This window comes from Moschus berezovskii, chromosome 4 (assembly GCF_049115385.1).
Source record: "Moschus berezovskii isolate FMDL1 chromosome 4, NW_MosBer_1.0, whole genome shotgun sequence".
Taxonomy (NCBI): domain Eukaryota; kingdom Metazoa; phylum Chordata; class Mammalia; order Artiodactyla; family Moschidae; genus Moschus; species Moschus berezovskii.
This window is the reverse complement of record NC_142463.1, coordinates 88,637,423-88,644,511: the sequence shown is the minus strand read 5'-3', so window position 1 is coordinate 88,644,511 and position 7,089 is coordinate 88,637,423. Positions and strand designations below refer to the sequence as shown.

At 41.4% G+C, this 7,089-nt stretch overlaps 1 pseudogene; it reads left to right on the top strand.

Moving 5' to 3' along the window:
- The first annotated feature begins 3,970 nt into the window (after positions 1–3,970).
- LOC129540404 (zinc finger HIT domain-containing protein 3 pseudogene) lies at positions 3,971–4,439 on the top strand (annotated as a pseudogene).
- Positions 4,440–7,089: the final 2,650 nt, after the last annotated feature.

Sequence of the window (7,089 nt, the reverse complement as noted above, 5' to 3'; positions counted from 1 at the left end):
AAAAAGAAAGGAGTCAACAACGACCCCAACATTTCATGCATGAACAATAGGCTCAATCACTGAGCCATTTACTGAGATGGAAAATATTGATAGACAGGAAGTCAAGATTTTTAGACATGTTTAGTTTGGAATACTAAGTAGAGTAGCTATTGGAGATATGAATCTGGAGTTCAGGGGAAAGCTTAAGATATACAGTTTTGGATATATTGGCATATAAATAGTTAAAATGATAGAATTGGTTAAAATGAGTATAAGCAAAAGCTGAGAAGTCCAAGGATGGAACAGTAGAATACCCTAAGGCTTAAAGGTTGAGAAAAGAAGGAAGATCTAACAAAGAGACTGAGAAGGAGTGTCCAGTCAGGTGAGAAAATCAGTAAAGGATAGAAGCCAGGTAAAGGTGGTCTTTCAAGAAAGAGGAAATAATCAACTCCTTAAATGCTGCTATTAGGTCAAGTAGTTTGAGAACTGGATTTGACAACATGAAGGTTATTAGTGACCTTGATAAGAGAAGTCTCAGAGAAGTAACAGGGATAAAAGGTTTTAAGTTTCATAAAAGGTTAATATACAGTAGATAAAAAGTGAGAAGATTTTCTACATAAAGAGGAGCGGAATAGTAGTGCAGTAGCTGAAGAGACATATGCCGTCTAAGGAGGGTTTCTTCAAGAAGAAAGGGAAGACTGGTGATGCAGGAGAAAGAGGAGCGTAGGCGAAGAAGTAAAGTTCTTGAGTAGGTGAGTTCTCTGGATATTTGAATATTTAGGCCTGAGGCTCAGGAGAGAGGTAAAGGCTAGAGATACCAGACTTTGGAATTATTAAACTAAATATGGAAGAGGCAAATGTGAGACTAAAAGAAATTGGGACAAGTGAAAAGCAGAAGCAGAATAGCCACAGGTATCAAAAATTAGAGGAAATAAGGGGAGTAGATCCAGTAAGGAAGATTGAGAAAGAATATCCCCTATTTTCCAGCTATTTTTATGCTCATAGCACATGGCATATTGTTTCACTTCTCATGCCTGTAAAGCATTTCCTTCCCTGGATTCATACCCATCTTTCATAGTACTTTATAAAAATCTTCATTAGCACTTATTTCACTGCATTTACATTATATGTCTGCTTCTTCCACCAACCTGAAAGCTCCCTCTGCCAAAAACTTTATTCATCTTCTTATCTACAACTCTTAACATAATGCATAGAAGGTGCTAAATGAATGAGGCATAGAGCAGGGGGAAGTTAATCCACAAATAGAGTGTGATATATAAGCATAAGAAAGTGTGAATATGCCTTTTATGCCTTTCTGAAAGAAACAGACATGTTGGAAAGAATTCACCAGAGAAGCCATCTGGCATATTTTTTGTAGAAAGGTTCTGAATTATGAATTCAATTCCCTTAAAATAGAAAATATAGAATTTTCTCTTCATTATTGTTTCAGTTTTGATAAGTTTTACTTTTCAATAAAAATTCCCACTTCATCTGAATTGCTAAATTTGTTGGTATAAAGTTGTATTCTCTTAAATTTTTAATGTCTATAGGACCTGTGGTGATGCCCCTTTTTTATTGTTGATATTGGTAATGTATCCTCTTAAATTCTTCTTTGATTAGTCTTTCTAAGAGTTGGTTAACTTTTTTAGTCTTTTAGAAGATTAGTAAGTTTTGCCTTGTTGATTTTCTCTCGTTATTTTGCTTTCTATTTCTGATTTTATCTTTATCTCCTTTTTAAACTGTCTTTGCATAAACTGCCTTTTTCTAGCTTGCCATCCGCGCTCTGAATTCTGACAGTAGTTCTCTAGCTAAAGCAACCCACTGGAGAAGTCTCAAGTCTGGAAGGAGTGGGCTTGCATTATTACTCCACCATGCTCAGTCATTAGCTAGGAGTAGGTTGCGGGAAGTGTGGCCTCAGTTGTGAACACATTGGCAGATCTACATCAATATCTGAAGTCATCAATTAACTGTGTACCACAGCAGGAAATCCAGGGGCCCATTTTCAGAAGCACCACAATCCACTCCTTCCCCCACAGATCTACTTCTTGCTGGTTTGGGGGAAAGCTCTTCCATGGATTCCATGGACCTCTCTTCCTGAAGAGAAACTTAGAAGAGGAAGGTTAGTGGAATGAACTACAGAAACTTCTCTGGATGCCACGATTGATACTCATTCTCTCCCTTTTCCACTACCTACTCTAAATTCTTCTCACCTTACCAACTTAGCAGGTCTTGGTAGCTTATGTGGTGGTGTGGTTCAAACTTCTATTTCTGCGGAGACTGAGCTCCTAGTAACCACATCCTTCTTAGGCCAGAGTTGCTGTATGTGTTCACAGTTACAGCAAGGCAAGGGAGTATCAGGTGACACCCAAGCAGATCACATGGAATCTGTAAAAAGCAGTAATACCTTCTACTGATCAGGGTCAGTTTTCCCTGTCATGATGTGACTTCTCTTTTCCTCTACTGGTCCCTTGAATAATGAATTTAAAGTGCCCTGGTGCAATCATAGCTCAACAGAACCTTTGTTATGACTCTTGACAGGAGTGTAATCCCTTTGGGGACCAGTACCTCCAACCCTATATATTCCAGATTTGTGGGTATTGGAAACAAAAAATCCTCTAGTGGGTCACTGGTAGTAAAGGTAAGTGGAGCTATTTCTGCATCCACTCTTTGGTTAGCGGACCCATGTATTTTTCCTACCAGGTTCATAAAGGCCAGGATTTAATGTGTGTAACATATCCTGGATGATAGCATCTTGCTTTTTCAGAGTTGCCACTGACTGGCATTTCACTTGAACCTTTAGAAATGTCATTTGAACTCTTTATCAGGTCAGCTTTTTCTGATTGGTGTGGTACTGATGAGGTCATAGGTCCACTCTCGCATTTTTTTTTTTTTTTTACCATGAAACAGTTGCCCTGTTTGGATGCTACGTTTTGCAGGATTCTATGCCTGTGGACTGGACAAACCCCAATACAGTTATCATGAAAATGAACTATTTGCCCCTCCAGAATGGAAGGATCCCAATGTAGTCAACTTGTCACCAAGTAGCCAACTGTCTCCCTGACTAATAGATCCAAACTGGGGGCTCAGCATTGGTCTCTATTGCTGATATGTTGGGCGTTTAGGCATCAGTAGCTAAACTGGGCTTAAAAACTTGAGTCCAAGCTTCATGCACCCACAGCAAGCTTCTGTCTTCCACGGTTGCTCACTTGGTCAAGAGTCTGCCTGCAATGTGGGTGACCCAGGTTCAATCCCTGGTTCGGGAAGATCCCCTGAAGAAGGAAATGGCAACCCACTTCAGGAGCTAGCTTCTGTCTCTACCACTGTGGGCACACCATTTGTGTGCCTGCGTTAGTTTCTTAGGGCTGTGTTACCAAGGTGATTTAAACAACAGAAATTTATTTTTAAACAACTTTAAAAATAATTTATTTTTGGCTGCACTGGGTCTTCAGCAGTTGTGGTGCATGCACTTAGTTGCTCCAGGGCATGTGGAATCTTCCTGGATCAGTGATTAACTCTGTGTTCCCTGCATTGGCAGGTGGATTCTTATCCACTGTACCACCAGGGAAGTCCTAAACAATAGAAACATATTGTCTCACATTCCAGAGGTTAGAAGTCTGAGATCAAGGTGTCAGAAGGCCTGAGTCCTTCTAACGGTTGTGAGGGAAAACCCATGTTCCATGTTCTCTTCCCTAGCTTCTAGTGGTTTGCTGGCAATCTTTGGCATTCCTTGGTTTCTACTGCATCACCCTCATCTCTGTTTTTATCTTCACGTGGCATTTCCTCTGTGTCTGTCTTCATATGGCCTTCTGCTTATAAGGATACTAGTCATTGAATTAGGGCCCATCCTACTGCAGTTATGATGTCATTTTAACTAATTACATCTGTAAGAACCCTATTTCCAGATGTCACATTTTGAGGTATTGGGGATTAGAACTTTTAATGTATAAACTGGGGGGAGAAGGCAGGTGCGGAGCGCGTCCCGGGAGAGACCATGGGGTCACTCAGCTGTGGTACCACCGTCTGCGTTATCTGTTTGGAGAAGCCCAAATACCACTGCCCCGCCTGCCGTGTGCCCTACTGTTCCTTGCCCTGCTTCCGGAAGCACAAAGAGCAGTGCAAGCCTGCAATTGGTCCTGTTGAGAAAAAAATAAGATCAGCCCTTACTGCAAAAACTAAAAAGCCTGTGGAAAATGAGGATGATGATGACGATTCTGTGGCTGATTTTCTCAATAGATGAGGAAGAGGACAGAGTGTCTTTGCAGAATTTAAAGAATTTAGGGGAGTCTGCAGTGCTGAGGAGCTTACTGCTCAACCCGCACCTCAGACAGTTGATGATTGACCTCAATCAGGCGGACGACAAGGCCAAGCTTATGCAGGCCTGCATGCAGGAACCCTTGTTTGTGGAGTTTATGGACTGCTGCTCGAGTATCGTGGAGCCATCTCAGAACGAGGATCTTTAAGGTGGATGACTGTGCTGTCTGCTCCTCCTGGGAAGCCATCACGTGTGAGCCCTGCCCAGGGGGGCAATTCCAGGACTCAGCGGCTGATGTCAGGTGGGCCGCTCCAGCCCCCTCTCCAGCACTGCAGGCTGGGGCACAGGCAGGTGGAGGTACTCATGGTGGCAGACCCGTATGGAGAGAGAACTTGATGTTCAAATGGTTGTTTTTAAGTGTTTTATCTTTGGTACAATTAAGACATAAATATTCACTGAGTTTCCACACCCGTTTGAGTAAAAACTTGCTCAGTGTTTCTAAATAAAATTATGGTGTGATGGTTCAAAAAAAATTGGGGGGAGGATACAATATAACCCACAATAGTTCCCATCAGACTGGTTCCAAGGTAGCCAATGATTAAGGTTGGTAATGACAATTGGATGAGTTATTCTACTTCATTGTTTAGTACCTTTTCCCTGGCAAGTGCAAAATGTGTTACAAAAACCTTCACAATTCATCCTCACTCCTGTATATCCACCCACAAGACTCTACCCTAGACCTTCTTGTCTTTGATCTTTCAGGTCTTTTTCTTCCCAGCCTCCTACCAGCGAGCCAGGCCATTGACATATGCCCAAGCATCTGTATATATTTACTTCAGTCTGCTTCTCCTAATATATAAACCAAATGACCAGGGACAATGCTTGTAATTCTATCCATTAGGAAGATTTTTCCTCTTCTCTATTTTTCAAAGCCTATCAAGTATGTGGCTATAAAGGAGCCACTATCTAATTTTGGCTTACACCTACATACTAAGCTGACTCATCCATAAACCAAACTCAGCCTTTATCCCTCCTCCTTCAGCTGATCAGCTGTTGGTACAGCTATGGTAGGTGACATGGGAGTCTAGATTACTTGGTCCTGCAGCTTAAAAGTATCTCAATTATGTTTGAGCTCCATTTCAGATGTACTATTTCCATCTTACAATAAATGCTACTGGGTCCATTTGAACACCAAAAGAACCCAGACCATACAGGCAGTTCTGGGTACATGGTCATTTGGAGTTCCATGGTTAAGTGTTTAGTTTCTTCCAATGTGCAGTATCACACTAGGAGTTGTTTCTTAAAACTTAGGTAATATTCTGCTACAGATAGAAGAATGGCCCTGCTCAAGTCCCAGGGACTGCACTTTGATTTTTCCACTGAGGCTTACTGTAAGTTCTGTCTTAATTCAATTTGGGCTGTTATAATGAAATACCATAGACTGGGTAGTTTAAACAGCAGAAACTTGTTTTCTGACAGTTTTAGAGGCTGGAAGTCTGAGATCATGGTGCCAGCCTGCTCAGGTTCTGATGTGACCCCTCTTCCTGATTTGGAGACAGTCACCTTCGCATTCTCATTCTGCCCCCATGGGGGTGGGGGCAGCCAGGGAGAGTGCTATCTGGTGTCTCTTCTTCACCATCACGTTGGGAGTTAAGGCTTCAACATATGGATGGGGATGGGGACAAATTCAGTCCAAAACATTCCACCCCTGGCCCCCTAAAATTCATGTCATTCTTGCAGGCAAAACACTTTCAATCCATCCCAAAAGCCCCCAAAGTCTTAACTCATTCTAGCATCAACCAAAAAGCCTCCGCTAAATATTATCTAAATCAGATATAGTGAGACTCAAGGTGTGATTCATCCTGCAGCAAAATTCCTCTCCAGCTGTGAATCCGTAAAATCAGACAAGTTATGTGCTTCCAAAATACAATCTGGGGAAGGGGGCAGGCATATAGGATAGGCATTCCCATTCTAAAAGAAAGAAACGGGAAAGAAGGAGTGATGGATCTTAAGAAAGTTCAGAATTTAGTGAGAAAAATTCCATTAGATCTTAAGGTTTGAGAGTAATTCTATGGCTCAGTGCTCTGCTGTCCAGGTCCTATGGGGTGGCAGCATCACTCCCAAGGCTTTGCTGTTTAGTCCCACTCCCAAGGCTTCAGGCAGAAGCCACCTGCCTGTCAAAACTGAGGCAGTGGCCCTGACAACCATCTATTATTATGTCCTGTCCAATTCAATAAATCCAACAGCTGGCCTTTATTTTTTCCCATCTCTGTCCTCTTCAGTTCAAATTGGCAGTATTTCTGCTCATGAAATCCCACATACTCCTTTTCAAGTAATAATCTAGTAACACTGTTGGTTTTTTCATTCAAATACGTTTTCTCATTTTTTGCAATAATGGATAGGCTGAGAGTCTTCTAAGTCATCAAGTTCTAGTTTCCCTTTGCTTTTTAATTCACCTCTCTCCTTTCATGTTTTACTCTAAATAATAAGGTGAGACCAAGCCCTTCCTTCAGTACTTGGCTTAGAAATCTCCTCAGCTGAATATTCAATTTTATCACTCAAATTCTACCTTCCACAAAACACTAGGACACAATTCAGCCAGTTCTTTACCATTTTATAACCGGAATCACCTTTCCTTCAGGTTCTAGTAACATGTTCCTCATTTCCATCTGAGATCTCACTAGATTTTCCCTTAATGTCCATATTTCTAGCATGTAACTTAAAATTATTTCAGCCTTTAACCCTTATCCAGTTCCAAAGCTGCTTCTGTATTTTAGTTACTTATTACAGCTGTATTCCACTGCTCATATCTGTATTAGTCAGGGTCCTCCAGAGAAACAGAATCAGTTCAGTTCAGT